We start from the raw sequence: 18,429 nt of genomic DNA on the forward strand, positions 1-18,429 counted from the left end.
CGACCAGATTACCAGCTACTTCGAGGTGAGTTACCTTCCAGTAGCAGTGGGTCTACGGCCACAATGTCGGCCCACCAGGAGGAATTGTATGTGGATGATTGTCTCTGTGATAATCATCTAGGGTTACTACTACCTGTTCCATGCTTAAGTGTTAGTATGATGTGATGCTATGTGTTAGTGGTAGTAGGGGAGATAGTCCCCAAGATATCCGGTTGATAGGGCCGAAGGGGTAGTTATACCCAGCCATGCCATATAGATTCTTATACTGTGGTACGTATTATGTGGTAGTAGTAGAGGGGAGAAGTAGTCTCCGGTACCCGGTCGAGAGGACCGAAGGGGAGGCCAGCACCCAGATATGCTAAGCAGTATCCGGTCGAGAGGACCGAAAGGGAGGCCAGCACCTAGGTATGCTAGGTAATATTCGGTCGAGAGGACCGAAGGGGTAGGTCGGGCACCCAGATATGCCTGACAATAGATGTATGTTATGTGATTATTATGGTATGTGGTATAGTGGGGGAACTCACTAAGCTTTGTGCTTACGTTTCTCAGTTTTTGTTTCAGGTACCTCTTCAGCCAAGGGGAAGGAGCAGGCGCGGTAGCGGCTCATCACACACACACTCCTTGATTCCGCATTTATGAGTTTACCCTGGGATTGAAACTTTGATATTTTGATTGGTTGTATGATTTGGCTTTTAGTCATGGTTTACGTTGTGATGTGGTTTGATCAAACAATGTTTTTAATTATTAATGTTTTCTAAAGTAATGTTTTAAAAACGAAATTTTTAGACGTGAAAATTGGGTCGTTACAAGTTGGTATCAGAGCCCTGGTTTGAGGGATTCGGACACACCTTCGGGAGTGTCTGAACTCAAATCAAGGGATTAAAAGATTTTCTAAAAGAAAATGTTTTCTAAAAAAATTGAGAAAAGAGTTTCGAGAAAGAACGAAGTGTGTGATGTGCGCGACCGGCCGAGGTCAAGTAAGTATTCCCCAAAGTACCCATACAAGTTTATGTTATGTTTATCAGGTTTTGTAGAACAGCATGCTAGAATAGGACTAAGGATCTAGGAGTGATGCCTTATGTGCCTGCTTTATATGTTTCAGTTGTATGAGAATTGCATGCTAGTTATTGAGTAGACAGCAAGTAAGATAGCCTGATTAGGTTATGCCTGATAGTATGAGCTTAGCACTTTATGCTAGTACAGTTCCTGTAAGCAGATAGAGTTGATTGAGATTGTTACCCTTGTCTGAATGTTGCTTGCTTCCTGCTATGTGGGATTCTGAATAATGGGAGTTAGCCATTAGGCGAATACGTCACGTCACATGTGATCAGGGTTGAATAATCTTAAAGTGTCGGATTCGATCCTACTGCGCAGCTCTTGTTTGAGTCCAACCGTTGTAGGGACGAGTCGGGTACTCGAAGGATTATCTGAGCCTCGTCACATGTGATGGTATTCGGGTAATGGCTTATTGGCATTACAAGGAGGCCTGCAGCAGCTGAGGACTGGATAGAGTAGAACCAGAGATTTCCCTAGGGCAAGCCTAGGATGAGTATAGCAGTGATCAGCGGTAGTGAAGGGGATTTGGTGGAGTCGAGGCATTCCTTGAAGAAGGTACAGATAGATGTGGAAGGTAGTATGGGCCCGTACTACTGAAAGCAGAGGATCCGTACCCGAACCAAGGAAGGCCAAGATAAGACCAGGGAACTTGTAAGTAGTTGTGATCCCTCAGGAAGTATCAGTATCACTAATGATTGTTGTGATGTATTGCAGAATGGTGGTACTTCGATCGAAGCCGATAGATGGCGGTTCAGGAGAGGGGTCAGGTTCGGGATCAGGTTCCGAGCAAGTAGATGAGGGACTACGCGAGTTCATCGCGTCAGAGATCACCAGGGGTATCCTTGAGTCGACTCCCATTATCTCCAGGTCGATCAAGGAAGGGATCATCGAGTTGATGGAGGATCGCCTCAGGGCGTTCAGGAGCGACATGGCATCTGGCCAGTCGGGATCTCGCACACTGTCCTTTAAGGACTTCAGGGGCAGTGGTGCGCCAGATTTCCACGGGGTGAAAGACCCCATTGCCGCCAGACGATGGATTGCAGACATCGAGTCTGCACAGTTGACTAGCTTCTGCCCCGAGGGGTCGAAGGTGAGGTACGCAGCAGGGTGTTTGCGAGACCGAGCTCGGGACTGGTGGGAGTCAGTGGGTGACTCGTTGGGAGCCTCAGCGATCGAGGCCATGACTTGGTCAGATTTTGTGACCAGATTCAGGGCAGAGTTTGCGCCGCCTGTCGAGCTTCAGCAGCTGGCCCGGGAGTTTTTAGACATGAGGCAGACGACTGAGACTGTGGCGGAGATCACCGCCAAGTTCCGGGAGAGGGCTTTGTTGGTGCCCCAATATGCTGGTGACGAGGATATGAGGAGGACCCGTTATCATGATATGCTACGAGCTGACATCCGGGAGCATGTTAGCTTTTCAGCTTGCCCTACCTTGGACTCCATGATTTCCAGGGCAAGGGAGAGGGAGATAGATTTGGAGCACATCCAGAAACAGAAGGCAGAAGATGGTCAGTCAGGAGGGGCTTCGGGGAAGAAGCCCAAGGGATCAGATGTGGGGCTGAAAGGCCAACAGGGGCGGGGACGCTGCAGGAAATGCGGCAAGACGCACGAGGGGACGTGCAAGTTGGGATCATTAGGCTGCTACAAGTGCGGCAAGTCTGGGCACTTTAGCAGGGATTGCACTGCTCCGGCAACAGTTATTCAGACATCGGAGTTGTTGTGTTTCTACTGCAACCAGAGGGGCCACAAGAAGGCCAATTGCCCCCAGTTGACAGTTTCAGCGTCGGTGAAGGCGCCAGCTCCAGCGACCCTGCGGATCACGGATGGCCGACAGGGCAAGGCAGAGGCTCCGGTGGTGAGGAGCCGAGCATTTCAGTTGACTACCGAGGAGGCACGCGCCGCACCCGATGTGGTGACGGGTATGATTCTTTCCCTCTATTTTTATTTTATAATGTTATGATATTGATATGTGCTTGGTATATATATATATATATATATATATATATATATATATATATATATATATATATATATATATATGTTTTAGGATCGTTCAATGTGAACGGTATCCCAGTTTAGGTGTTATTCGACTCGGGTGCATCCCGATCATTTGTGTCCCTTGCGCTTAGCAAGAAGTTTCCTGAGTCTTCGGGCATGTTAGATTGCCCTTTGGAGGTAGAGATTGTTGATGATCGATCGGTGCGAGCATCGATGGTGTTTCGGGATTGCGTATTGCGTCTGTTTGAGGAGCGCTACTTAGTAGACCTGGTTCCCATTCCGCTGTGTGGGAACAAGGTGATTATAGGCATGGATTGGTTGAGCCCTAATGGGGCGGTGATAGATTACGCGCAGCAGCTAGTGCGGGTCAGGACCCCAAGCGGGGGAGAGCTAGTGATTCATGGCGAGAGGCCGCAGTGTGGACCCGCAGTATGTTCAGCAGCGAGGGCGAGACGCTACCTTCAGCAGGGATGCGCAGGATATGTCGCGTACGTGATGGATACCCGGGAGGCGGGTAAGGCGACAGTGAGCGAGGTTTCGGTGGTGCGAGATTTTGCAAATGTTTTCCCAGAGGAGCTTGCTGGGATACCTCCGGAGCGACAGGTGGAGTTCAGGATTGACCTCGTTCCTGGTGCGGCTCCGATAGCCAAGGCACCGTATCGGTTGGCTCCTCCCGAGATGCAGGAGTTGTCTACGCAGCTGCAGGAGCTGCTAGACAAGGGATTTATTCGTCCGAGTAGTTCACCCTGGGGAGCCCCAATCTTGTTTGTGAAGAAGAATGATGGGTCGCACCGGATGTGCATAGACTATCGGGAGCTGAATAAGGTAACGGTGAAGAACCATTACCCACTCCCGAGGATTGATGATCTATTTGACCAGCTTCAGGGAGCGTCTTGGTTTTCCAAGATCGATTTGCGTTCGGGATACCATCAGATGAGGGTCAGGGAGGAGGATACGCAGAAGACCGCGTTTCGGACGCGCTATGGCCACTATGAGTTTGTGGTGATGCCGTTTGGGCTCACCAATGCTCATGCCGCGTTCATGGACCTCATGAACCGCGTATGCAGACCGATGCTGGATCGGTCTGTGATAGTCTTTATCGATGACATCTTGGTTTATTCCAAGACTCAGGAGGAGCATGAGGAGCATCTGAGAGAGGTGTTGGAGACCCTGAGGAGGGAGATCTTGTATGCCAAGTTCTCCAAGTGCGAGTTTTGGTTGCGCGAGGCGCAATTTCTCGGACACCTTGTCAACCAGAACGGGATTCTGGTCGATCCGTCCAAGGTCGAGGTCGTGATAAGATGGGAGGTTCCGAAGTCTCCATCTGAGATTCGGAGTTTCCTAGGATTAGCAGGCTACTATCGGAGATTTATTCAGGATTTCTCCAAGATAGTCGTACCCCTGACGCGGCTGACGAAGAAAGTCGTGGTCTTTCGGTGGGGACCCGAGCAGCAGGCTGCATTTGAGACACTGAGATAGAGACTATGCGAGGCGCCGATCTTAGCCCTGCCAGAGGGCGTAGAGGATTTTGTGGTTTATTGTGATGCGTCCATTTCAGGGTTGGGCGCGGTACTGATGCAAAGGGGGCATGTCATTGCCTACGCTTCGAGGCAGCTCAAGCCTCACGAGGCGAACTACCCGACTCATGATTTGGAGATGGGGGCGGTGGTTTTTGCCCTCAAGATTTGGCGGCATTACCTCTACGGGGTTCGATGTACCATCTACATGGACCACAAGAGTTTGAGGTACCTCATGGATCAGCCGAATTTGAACATGAGGCAGCGTCGGTGGTTGGACGTGGTGAAGGATTATGATTGTGAGATCCTTTACCACCCGGGGAAGGCCAACGTGGTGGCCGATGCGCTTAGCCGCAAGGCGGCGCCGATCAGGGATACGTGCATGAGGATGACCGTAGTGACTCCCCTGTTGGAACAGATTCGGGAGGCTCAACAGGAGGCTATCAAGGAGGAACATCGGAAGAGCGAGCGTGTGGTGGGTCAGGTTTCCTCCTTCGATTATGATAGTCGAGGACTATTGACACTACACCGTAGGGTATGGGTGCCGTATCACGGAGGCGTGCGCCAGATTTTGATGGAGGAGGCGCACAATTCCCGATTCTCTATTCATCTCGGGGCGACGAAGATGTATAGGGATCTTCGTCTAGATTATTGGTGGCCCTGCATGAAGCGAGATGTGGCATGGTACGTTGAGCGGTGCTTGACCTGCAGGAAGGTCAAGGCCGAACATCAGAGACCGCATGGCAAGATGCAGCCGTTGGATATTCCACTGTGTAAATGGGAAGATATCACGATGGATTTTATCACGAAGCTTCCCAGGACCGCGCGTGGAGTGGATTCGATCTGGGTCATCGTGGATCGATTGACCAAGAGTGCTCACTTTATCCCGATTCAGGAGAGCATATCGGCCGAGAAATTGGCCGACATCTATATTAGGGAGATCGTGGCGCGCCACGGGGTGCCAATATCGGTTATCTCGGATAGGGATGTGCGTTTTACTTCTAGATTTTGGAAGAGATTTCATGACGAGTTGGGCACTCGTTTGCATTTTAGCACCGCCTTTCACCCGCAGACGGATGGTCGGAGCGAGCGGACCATCCAGACCTTAGAGGATATGTTGCGGGCGTGCGTGTTAGACTTCGGTAGTAGCTGGGATACCTATCTCCCCTTGGCCGAGTTCTCCTACAACAACAACCACCACGCGAGTATCGACCGCCCTCCTTTCGAGATGTTGTACGGGCGGATTTGCAGGACCCCGATATGCTGGGGAGAGGTTGGCTAGAGAGTCATGGGGAGCAACGAAGTGGTGCTCAAGACGACCGAGAGGATCCAACAGGTTCGGAGCAGGCTTCAGACTGCTCAGAGTCGACAGAAGAGTTACGCCGACAAGCGTCGATCCGATTTGGAGTTCCAAGTCGGGGATATGGTTCTCCTGAAGGTGTCGCCTTGGAAAGACGTCATTCGATTCAGGAAGCGGGGCAAGTTGGGCCCGAGATTCATCGGACCGTTCAGGGTTGTAGCCCGGGTGGGCAAGGTGGCGTATAGGTTGGATCTGCCAGCCGAGCTCAGCCATATCCACAACACTTTCCATGTTTCTCAGCTGCGGAAGTGCCTAGTGGACGATTCAGCGGTAGTGCCGTTAGAGGATATACAGGTTGATGACAGCCTGAATTACATTGAGCGCCCAGTCGCAATCCTCGACAGGAAGTCGAAGGATTTGAGGAACAAGAAGGTGGAGCTAGTGAAGGTACAATGGTAGCACCGCAAGGGTTCGGAATGGACTTGGGAGCCGGTGGACGAGATGATGGAGCATTACCCCGAGCTGTTTCAGGATCGAGCAGCAAACTTCGAGGACGAAGTCTAAAATAAGTGGGGGAGATTTGTAGCACCTGGTTCCTGGTACGTAAATCTTATTTGAGTATTCTCTTTTTTTTAGCCTTGGACTCGACGAGTCATAGGTCCGACTCGCCGAGTAGATACGGGACCCGGGACATGTTTAAGTTAGCGACTCGGCGAGTCCATATCCTGTACTCGGCGAGTCACCGCTGTTGGATGAAACCCTAAGTTTTAGGGGTTTGCACCCTATTTAAACCTCATGTCCGCCCCAAGCCAGCCCCCATTCACCTCAGAGCTCCCAACCCTCGTTCCAAAGCTTGTTTCCTTGAGAGTTTGAAGCATTTTGTGTGTTCTTGAAGGATTTGAGAAGGAAGTGGAGTAGATCAATAGGAAGGGAAGGAAGCCAAGCATCTTAGCATTCTCTCAGTGATTTCCTTGAGGTATAAACCATTTTCCCTCTGTTTTTATGCTTATTGCTCCATTAAGTCTTTCTTGAGCCCTTCCCCAAACTTGTATGTGCAATATAAGTCGTAATAAGTTGATTGGCCTTTAGATCTAGGCAAGATTGAGCTCCAGGAGCTCAGATCCGTTACCTTTATGGACCCATGTTGCTTGTTCACCCTAGATCTACCCTTTTGAGGCATTTTGAGCCCTAAATCCCTCATTGGTGAGTATCTACACGTAAAGTTGGAAACTTTACGTGTCATTCATGCTCTAGGAACCCAGATATGTGAATGGATTGGACTGGAATCGAGAAAAATCGTGTATATAGTGATTGCATGGCGACGACTCGGCGAGTTTGCTCGCGAGTCTCCGAGTTGTCCCTTTTTCGTTGTGTCGAGTGTGTGTAGTGAGTTGGAAGCCAAACTCATCCATGGAGGAACTCGGCGAGTCCATGCCCTGACTCGGCGAGTTCAAGGCAATCTCCTTAGATCAAGAACAGACTCGGCGAGTTGTTCATACAACTCAGCGAGTCGCAGCATAAGTGTTCATCGGATGAAGATGAACTCGGCGAGTTGTTCATACAACACGGCGAGTAGGATGAAGGACTTGAACCTCAGTTTAGAAAAAGAACTCGTCGGGTCAACGCCTAACCCGACGAGTAAGGACGGGATACAGGACATTCGATTGGATAGGGACTTGGCGAGTTGGAGAGCCAACTCGGCGAGTCGGGTCAACTGAAAGTTGACTCTGGCTTTGACTTATGACATGATCAGGGGTAAAATGGTCATTTTACCCAATGGACAGTTAGCAGTGATTGATTGAGCTTGTTGTGGGAATTGCAACCGGAGGATTTCCGGAGCAGCAGTAGGCAGTCAGTTCTCGACCAGATCACCAGCTACTTCGAGGTGAGTTACCTTCCAGTAGCGGTGGTTCTACGGCCACAATGCCGGCCCACCAGTAGGAATTGTATGTGGATGATTGTCTCCGTGATAATCATCTAGGGTTACTACTACCTGTTCCATGCTTAAGTGTTAGTATGATGTGATGCTATGTGTTAGTGGTAGTAGGGGAGATAGTCCCCAAGATATCCGGTCGATAGGGCCGAAGGGGTAGTTATACCCAGCCATGCCATATAGATTCTTATACTGTGGTACGTATTATGTGGTAGTAGTAGAGGGGAGAAGTAGTCTCCGGTACCCGGTCGAGAGGACCGAAGGGGAGGCCAGCACCCAGATATGCTAAGCAGTATCCGGTCGAGAGGACCGAAGGGGAGGCCAGCACCTAGGTATGCTAGGTAATATTCGGTCGAGAGGACCGAAGGGGTAGGTCGGGCACCCAGATATGCCTGACAATAGATGTATGTTATGTGATTATTATGGTATGTGGTATAGTGGGGGAACTCACTAAGCTTTGTGCTTACGTTTCTCAGTTGTTGTTTCAGGTACCTCTTCAGCCAAGGGGAAGGAGCAGGCGCGGTAGCGGCTCATCACACACACTCCTTGATTCCGCATTTATGAGTTTACCCTGGGATTGAAACTCTGATATTTTGATTGGTTGTATGATTTGGCTTTTAGTCATGGCTTACGTTGTGATGTGGTTTGATCAAACAATGTTTTTAATTATTAATGTTTTCTAAAGTAATGTTTTAAAAACGAAATTTTTGGATGTGAAAATTGGGTCGTTATAGCTTCCTTGCAAGATCCAACAATAAATCACATTCTTTTCCTCTTGTCGTCTTCGTCAAGTTATCAAATGCTCCCAAAAGACCATAAATCTCCAATAGAATGGGCTAGGGTTTCTCTAAGGTATAAGGGGGGGGGGGGTAGAGGCTGGAAATGAACCCTAGAAATGGCTTAGAGAGACTTAAATACAAATGATGTTGGATTAGGTGTCTAAGTTGATAACTATTTATGGGGTGTACTTGACCCGGTTGGCATGGTCCATTTGGGTTGCATGACATTGCAACACTTGGATATACTAAATGAGAGAAAGGACACTTAAGGATTATTAATATATTATAAGTTCTAATATATTAATAATATTATTTAATTAGTATCGATCAAAGATTTGATTTGAAATTAATTAAGTGATCAAAAAGAGACTAATTAAATATATGCGGTTTATTGTGTAAATAATCTATTCTTATATAGTGGGCTAATGATCCATGGTTTGTATGGATTGGGCTAAAACCCATAAGGTGCTCCATGGATAATCCATGGAGGTTACAAACCCATGGATCATGGAATATGAAAATCCACGACAATTAGGGTTTACATGGTGTAACCCTACTTGGGCGACAACTATACAAAGACCCATAGTCTAGCAAAATTGGCACTACTTGTAAAAGATAGAGGGCTAGCTGATTTTGAGGTTAAGTGAACTTCTCTCAAGTCTATTCCAGGAGTTGTAGTGTTGTGTGAGACATTTGAGGCATCACACTTGAGGTGCTAGGCTCACAAGGTTCTTAAGGAATCCAAACTACAAAAGGTATGTTCTTCTTCTAGCATTTATGTTTAAAAGTTCCCTATGGTATGCTAGATAGGTTAAGAACCTTAGAAAATCAATTTTGCATGTATCATAGTAAAACATAGATCCACGACTTCTAGGGTTGCATGTACACATTAGGAGTGTTAAAATGCTCAAAATCCAATAGTGGTATCAGAGCCTAGGCTTGTTTTCTTGATATTTGATGCAAACTTGCTGAAAAACTCGAAAAATTGGTTGTCTAGACAGTGGGGGGACTCGACGAGTCCATGCCTATATTCAACCAACTCGACGAGTCAGTTCATGCACTCGGCGAGTTGGCTTGTCAAAGTGTAGTTTTTCGACTTTGGCTGCTGGAAATGGACTAGAAACATTACCCGAAACTGCTTCGGTCTTATAAAACTTGTTTTAGATGGTGTAATGGTTATGCTAATCCATTTTCAATAGCTATTATCAAAATTTCAAGTTTTATATGGTTAATTTTATGATTCTTGAAATTGTTGATATGCATGTTCATGAACTTATGAGTTTAGAAGATCATAAGAATTATTTGTAACTTGACTGTTAGTTTAATTCTTGATCATTATGTGTTTTAATGGAATCCATAATTTGCCCTCAAGTTATGGATTACCAAAAGTCACACTTTGAAAGCCCATTAAAGAAACACATAGGTTACATAAAATGAAAAGTCACTCATTTTAATAAACCATTTAACTCATAAGTTATGAAAAATGAAAAGTTTTGAAAGTTACAAAACTTGCCCTCAAGTTTTGGAACATGTAAAGTCTTTTTAAAAACTTTAGTTCCAACCCCTAGAATTTTAAAAGTTAAAATTCAACACTTATACTTTATAATATTATAAGTTAATAATAATTATATATGTATAAGAACAAGTCGTTTTACCGTTAGTAGGACTCATTCACGAAGTCGGTCTATAAGGGGGGTATAAGGTTACTGCCTATAAAATGACAGCTTAATGGGTGTCCACTCTCACTCACCGCTTCCTTTATCGGTGGATGGTCGTTAGCCGAACGGGTAAGACAAGGACTTTAAATCTTCATTAAAAGTATGATGAATATAAAGTAACTAAATGTTTTTATAAATTCTCAATCTTAGTTACTTTAGGAAAATGTGAATAAGGTGCTAACCCATTAAATTACACTTTGCAATTTGCTTAAGTCGGTTAGCGGAGCGTGTGTGGTTAACCGACACACTAGTTGGACTTAACAAGGTAGGCAAAGGGTAACTGGATGTTTATCATAGTATCGATGGAGCGCGTGTGGTTAACCGGCACATCGATTGAGGGGTAAACATTAAGTGTACCAAGTAATTTGCATGGTTACTTCACACCTTGTTTTGTGATCCTCAACATCCCAATCACAAAAACTGAAGGGCACACTCGAGATTGAAACATGTCATTGAAAAGTTCAATGAATCTCAAAGAATCTAGGAGTTTCAAAACCAATTAAAACCTAATAATTTATTTCATTTTTCATGGTGGAAATTGGTGAATCGTCATTCACCTACCTTTAAGTATTTTATAGCTTGGATTATGACATCCCTTTTCTGAGTTATAAAATATTGTGTTGGGTCCTAGCCTTAATATTTAATATTGGGTGTTATATTAAGGACTTTAAATCAACTAACTTGAATATCTCCCATTGTAGATGTCTGGTTTAGACAACTATGATCTTCCCAAATCTCATGGAAATCATACTTCTCTACCTCCACCTCCTCCATTTATTCTCCTTAACCCACAAGCTCGAAGACTTGAAAAATTCAAGGTCACTCAAGCCCTACTAGCAAAGATGGAAGACCTCTGTGCACTCATGTCTTAAGAATGAAGTCACACATTGATAGGCTGAGAATGTTGGCACTACTAGAATACATGCCTTTAATGACACGCAATTTACGACACACACCAATTTATGTTACGCAAAAGATAGTGTCCTTAAAATAGTGTCATCTCTCCAAAAATTTTAATGATTGACGTCACACATTATTGCGTGCCCTTAAATCAGTGTCTCAAGAAAAAAAAAATTAAAAACATGGAGGGCGCTTTATCTTAAACGCGCGTCATCTGTACCTTTAGCTTTATAATTTTAATGAAACACGCATTTAGTAGACAAGGGGGAATCGAAATCCCCAAAATTTTGAAAACCCGCCTCGTTCTTTCTACCTTCTTTCTATATTTCATCTTCGCAATCGACTCTCCTTCTTCGATACTCTCTTCCTTCTCCGATACTCTCTCCTCTAGATCTCCCTTCATTATCTACCTCCTGTCTCTCTGTAAACCCTAAGCCATCACCACCTTCATTTTCTCTAGCATGTTCTAGGGTTTTATTTTCTTCCAAGCTTCCGTTTCTCTCGTTTTCTATCAACACAGTACGTACGTGGTTTCTCTTGTTTTCTCTCAACTATCTTCTCTAGACCTCCTTTCATTTTCTACCTTCTTCAAAGTCAATTGTTTTTACGGTTTTCTGGATCATAATTGGGTTATGTCCAAGTCGAGGGTTTCACCAAGCACCTGCAATTACCACCCTAGTGACTTGTGAGGCGTTGAAGACGAGGAAAAACAAAAGTAAGCAAGGAATGAACAACTGGAAAGATCATGAGTTTTCTGATTATACAAGGAGGTTACTTGAGACTGTTTCTAGGCTAGTTAGGATTATATATGAAGTTAGGTCAGGCAATGGGGACTTGAAGAATGTGGAAGCGACATTAAAGGATGTGAAATCGAAGAAAAAAGAATTGCAAGATGAGATTATAACTTGAATTTATGTAGAGTTAAGTGTTTTGAGGGGAAAAATGGAATTGGATAGAAAGTCAAGGGACATTATTGATTCCATGATGAAGTCCAAGAGAGAGAAAGATAGGTTCTGGAAAGAGGTGGGAAAAGACGACCAAGGAGCTGGTGTTGACGGAGTTGGATGAGACTATTAGCTACAAATAGAAGGAGTTTATGGAGACTTCAGAGGAAATAGATGAGATTGAGGATCAAATGTTGAGGAGATAGGCCATGACCTTGAGCATTGGTGTTAGGGAACTTTGTTTTATAGAGAGGGAAAGCATCACCCTAGTTGAGAATTTTATTCGGCAAATGAAGTAGAAAGACACTGACAGGTAAATATTTTATAATGTTTTTATGTATGTATGTATATCAGTATATGTACTATGTAAATATGTATGTTTTTGGTGCTTACGATTATTGATTATGTGCTTGCAGGGTGCCTAAAAGCTCTAATACCAACGTTTCTAGACCTGAAATCAAGAAAGAGCTGCAAACTGCCCGACCCATAATATGTAATATGTATGTTATTTTCTGTTTCTGTAAATTGTTTTATATATACTAGTTTATAATAAAAAATGTTGTTATGTGGTTAAATTATAGGGAGTTTTGATTGTAGGTGAGAGGGGAACAGGTAAGACTGCATTGGCTTTGGCTATAGCTGCAGAGGCTATGGTTCCAGTTGTTGAAGTGAAGGCCTAATAATTGGAGGCTGGTTTATGGGTCGCGCAGAGTGCATCCAATGTTATAGAACTCTTCCAAACTGCCCAAGATTTGGTAATACTTTTTGTGTTCATTGTTTCTTTTATGCCTTTTATGAATATTTAGACCAATATGAATATATTTGTAGGCACATGTGATCATATTTGTGGAGGATTTTGACCGGTTTACTGGTGTGCATAGCAAGTTTATACATACTATGAAACAGGATCATGAGGCTTTTATCAATCAGCTACTTGTGGAACTTGATGGGTAACTCTCTAACTTCTTGTGGAACTTAAATAATTTCTTATTCTATTCAAGAATTCCCCTTCTGATCATGTAGGTTTGAGAAACAAGATGGGGTTGTTTTAATGGCTACAACACGAAACTTGAAATAAATTGATGAAGCTTTACAATGTCCTGGTCGAATGGACAAAATATTCAATCTTCAAAGACCAACACAAACTGAAAGGGAAAAAATACTTCAAATAGTTACAAAAGAAACCATGGACCCTGAACTCATTGCCTTTGTTGATTGGCAGAAGGTATAATAAACTCATGTTTAATGACATCATTCTTTTTTCTTCTAATACCTCACTACCTTTTGTGTTCAGGTGGCTGAAAAAATGGCTTTCTTATGTCCTGTTGAAGTAAAACTTGTTCCCATGTCCTTGGAAGACGCTGCCTTTAGGACTAAAGTCCTTGACATATATGAACTCATGAGTTATACTAGCTTGATTGCAGTAAGAAAATAGTCCAAATTTAATCATTTTATGTGTATAATTTTTCTCTTTGTGTTGACTATTTCACAGACTTTTAGTGGTAGTATTCCCACATGGTTAATGAAGACAAAACTCGCAAAGACAATGGGCAAAATGGTGGTTAATCGTCTCGGGTTAACATTAACCAAGGAGGATTTGCATAAGGTGGTTGACTTAATGGAGCCATATGGTCAGATAAACAATGGGATTGAGTATATAACCCCTTCCATTGATGTAAGTATATTGCTATTTGCTAGTTATATTAGTCAGTTTGAATGTTATTTATATGGATTTTTCTGTTTTAGTGGACAAGATAAAAAAAGTTTCCTCATGTTATTTGGGTTGCGGGCCGTGGACTTATAACTGATCTTTTACCAAAATATGATGTGGTTGATAACTTATGGTTAGAGCCTTTGTCTTGGGAGGTATGCATTTTATTTATTTTTAATTCTTGTACGCATTTACTTTTTTGTATTTGTTTGTTAGTAAAGAGTAAAGAGTAAAGAGTTGTGGTCTTGATTTAGGGAATTGGGTGCACGAAGATTACAAAGGCTAAAACGGAAGGTTCCAGGTTTGGGTGTGGCTCAAGCCCTGATGACAGTACGACATTCTATTCTACTAAAAACTGATAGCTACAAGAATGGTGATTTAGTATGGGTGTGGCCTAGGCCCTGATGACAGTCCAACAATTTATCACCACTGGAATGCAGTGACTGGTTTAATCATGGGGTACAATCATTTAACAGGTTTAAGTATGGGAATGCATAACAATGGAAGCCAGTTGGAGGGTAGAGAAGGAAACAACCATGTTGGCGCTTCTAGGGGTGTCCAAAATGGGGATGCAGAAGTTGTCTCTTCACAGGTAAATGTCGGTATCTTTTATTTATCTATATGTATATAGAAATTCATTTGCTTAAGATAATCTATTGTATTTCAGAATAGAAATCTACATGTTGTTCAAGTTTCTCCTTAGTCAATGCATGGAATGCCAACTTTCTTTTCACCTGGACAACTGGCAGTGGCACCTCTGCATCCATATATTCTACACCATCAAGGGTTACCTCAAAATGTGAATTCACATCTTGTTCAGTCTCATGTTGGCCTATTTCATTCTTTGCCCACTTGGCAGAATCAATAGGTGAAGGTACATCTAGTGTGCTATAAGTCTTTTTTTTTAATTTCTTTTATTTGTGTTTGAAACGTGGAAGTAGGGTTGGGTTTGCGATCCATAATCGTTTAGTATACACCTTCGAAGCAATTTGGTTTGATTCAAGTTAGCTTTTACAAATATGTTGATGAGGTAAGTTTTAATTTTTAAACCCCTCTATTAACCATCACCATAATTGTTGTAATATGCTTATCATGTGATTTTGGATTTTGGTTTATCTTTTAGGCAGCATTTGAGCGGATAAATGCTAGTGTGGAGCCATATCTTGATCAATATAAACTAATGATGTTGTCTTATTTTTCATTTTCCATGTTTACCCTTAGCACAATGGCCCCACAATTTACAGGTTAGGCTAATTGATTGTTTTAACTTTTACATTTATCGTTTCATTTGTTTTCATGTTTCTTAATTCTTTGATTATGTTCTCTACTTGCTAAAGATGATTCCATATTTTATTGAATCTTGGTTGTTATTTGTTTATTTGTTTAGGAGTTTCTATCATTGGAGATGGACGTGAAGGAATAACAATGAAGACAGAAATGAATTGGGGTGGAATCGTTAGTATATTACTTGATATGAAGACTAGACTAGGAGGTGAAGGAATAACAAGTAATTCAATTTGCTTTGATGTCGAGTGCTATTATTGGAATAATTGGATTTAACTTTATTTACTATTAACAAACCATATCATTTAACTTTATTCACATCTTGTTCAATCTCACATGTGATTTATAGCCCTAATTATGATTTGAATCAAGTGATGATGTTATCTGTTTAGCTGTTATAAATGGGAAAAATGTTGTTGTCAAGAGTGATACTCAGAGAAGCTGTCTCGTGTGGTGAAATATTGCTTATGTGGTGGCACTACTGGTGCTTTTAGGAAGTCAACTGATGATCAATGGATCCATTCCTTCCGTGATAAGGTAATATTCTTTGATTATGATTCTTACTTGTGTTCCTCTTCTATTATGGTGATTAATATATAGATTTTTTTTTCTGATTTTGTGGTGTAATGGGTTCTGGAATGAACATTCAGAAGGGGGCAACCGAAACCCATTCAGGACATGATATGTATAGTGTGTAAGAAATGTCTAGGGTTCTAGAAGGAGTTGAAGTTCTTGGAGGGGTTGTTCTATTAGATGGGGTAAAAGGTCTTCCAATTTTAGTAGGGGTAAAATGTCTTATATAAGAAGAAACAGAAGCATATATTGTGTTTAAAATATTGGTGTTTCTGCTAGAATAGTTTGTATATTGTGCGGTGGAGATGGAGGATCGAGTCACTGAACTGCTTCTTGCAGGTCTTGAAGGATGATTGGTCTCAGATTGAGATACAGATAGCTGTAATTCAGGGACATTGATGAAGATGATGATGGTGAATGATTATCCTAGAATGTTAATTGTAACAGATCATGGTAGTAGAATTTGAAAAGAAAACTAACCCTTGAAGTTTTTTTTGGAAAGAAACTAACCCTTGAAATTTTGTTTATGGAACTTGATCTTACTGAAGACTTGCTTCTTGCAGTGATACGTGCAGGTTGTTGAGACTCTTTTTCCATCCAAAGAAGGAAAGAGAGGAGTTCCTGGGGGAGTTAAAAGCCTGTTGACACAAAAGGTAATGCTTCATATTTGTAATTCGAATCTTATGGTTTCAGAAATTAAGGAGGAACAAATATAGAAGCAATTTTATTATGTTCTTAAGTGTAAGTGTAAGTGATGATATAAGGTAATCAATGAGAATTCATCGAAAATCAATCGACAAACACACTAATTGGAAATGGGGAGTTAAGTAGTATACTAGTGTATAGAACAGGAGGGTATCTATTAGTACACAGTTGGAATTGTTATGTAAAACAAATAATCGTAGTGATTAAATAAGTGGGAACAATCGAACTGTCAGCATAAATCCAAATAAGAGGCATATTATAACAATGTTCAAAATCCTGGAAAATGATGTGGTTTATGTTGGTTAGTTTTTTTATGCTTTTGTGGCTTGCACTGTGACAGTCAACTCAATGCAATTAACAGAAAGCAGACTGGAAGGTAAAAATCTATTTATGCCTATCAATGAATTAAAAGTAGTGTGAGGAGGTTTCTATTGTATTTCTTATAATCCACTTGACATGACCTAGTTCATTTAATTTTGTAGCTTAGCAGTTCGTGATCTGTCCAATTTAGTCGCACCAGATGATCTTGTGACTTCAGAACATCTGGTCACTCTCATTGTTGTTGTCCCCAAGTTTTCACAGAAGGATTGGTTGTCAAGTTATGAGACACTGACCACTTATGTGGTAATGGAGCCATGTTATTTTGATTTTTATTGTTGTTGCATACAATTTTCATAATTTAGTTAGATAATATTAATCCGGAAATTCTACCCTTTGATTGAACTAATTGTTTTAGGTCCCCTAGATCCTCCAAGAACCTACAAGAGGACAATGAGTATGCCATCTATACTGTGACATTATTTGTGTGTTATGCTGACAATTTTAGAACCAAGGCACGCGAAAGAGGGTTTCAAGTGAGTTTTTCATCAATTAAGTAGCTTGTTTGTTACTGTGATTGAAGTTGAACAACCAATCTACTTATACAAAACCTAGGGGCTAGGGTTATTAAAACATGTAACCGAAAACCTTTTCCTTTGTCTTAATTTGTGGTAACATGTAAGTTTTGTTAAGGTTGACTTAAAATTGTGGTTCAGATTCGTGATTTTGAATATAATTCAGAAACTCGAGAGAGCCGAAAACAGGAGCTTGAAAAACTGATTGAAGACCAGGAATCCCTGAGAAACTCTCTTTTGAATTGGTGTTACACAAGTTATGGGGAGGGACTTGTATCTCTCAAAAGTGAGTAAGCTTCAACAAATATTAATTCCTGTTCTTGTTTTATATTTGGGACAATGTTATTAAATATTATTTGTATCGATCTTTGTATTCCCATGTTCTTAGGTCCAAATCATGGTCAAGGGGGTACTACTGCATGGAAGATGTGTGGACTTAACAAATCGACTTCCTTATGCTTAATATTTGATATTGTGTATAAGGAAAGCTTAGATGTTATTGGTGAAGGGGGTACTACTGCATGGAAAATAGGTATCATGTGGAAACAGAAGCATAACAATAAGAAGTAGAAACAAGAAGGTGTTCCTTAATAGCAATGTAGTATTAGGTGATATAATTATGGAAAACCTCTTAATAACAATGTACAATCGGATCCCCATAATACCAATGTATTATAATTTTTTGACATGATCTTATGGATGAAATTGATTGTTTTTGTATATATTTGTTTCCATATTTTTGTATTATGCGTAAATGAGTATCGTAAAGACGCGTCGTAAATGTATATCGTAAATGGTTGCTGAAGTTTATAACACGCAAATGCGTGTCGGCTTCATTTATGATAGGGGCTTTAATGATACGCAATGCGTGTCCTAAACGTGCGTCGTAAGGTTACGACACGCAAATGCGTGTCGTCTTCGTTTATGACAGGGGCTTCCTTGATACGCATTGCACGTCGTCAATGCGCGTCGTAAATGCGTGTCATAAATGCGCGTCGTCTATTGACGACGTGCAAAAGCATGTCGTCTCTCGTTATGACAGGGTCATCCTTGACACACATTTGCGCGTCGTCAGAGCGTTTTACGACACACATTGCGCGTCGTAAAAGGTTGTTTTT

The 18,429-nt window shown here is 42.3% G+C and overlaps 1 pseudogene; it reads left to right on the forward strand.

Moving 5' to 3' along the window:
• The first annotated feature begins 7,141 nt into the window (after nucleotides 1-7,141).
• Nucleotides 7,142-17,881, forward strand: LOC145066831 (uncharacterized; annotated as a pseudogene).
• Nucleotides 17,882-18,429: the final 548 nt, after the last annotated feature.

The sequence above is a fragment of the Lactuca serriola genome, chromosome 8, assembly GCF_051521515.1.
Source record: "Lactuca serriola cultivar US96UC23 chromosome 8, Lser_US96UC23_V15, whole genome shotgun sequence".
In the NCBI taxonomy this organism is placed as follows: domain Eukaryota; kingdom Viridiplantae; phylum Streptophyta; class Magnoliopsida; order Asterales; family Asteraceae; genus Lactuca; species Lactuca serriola.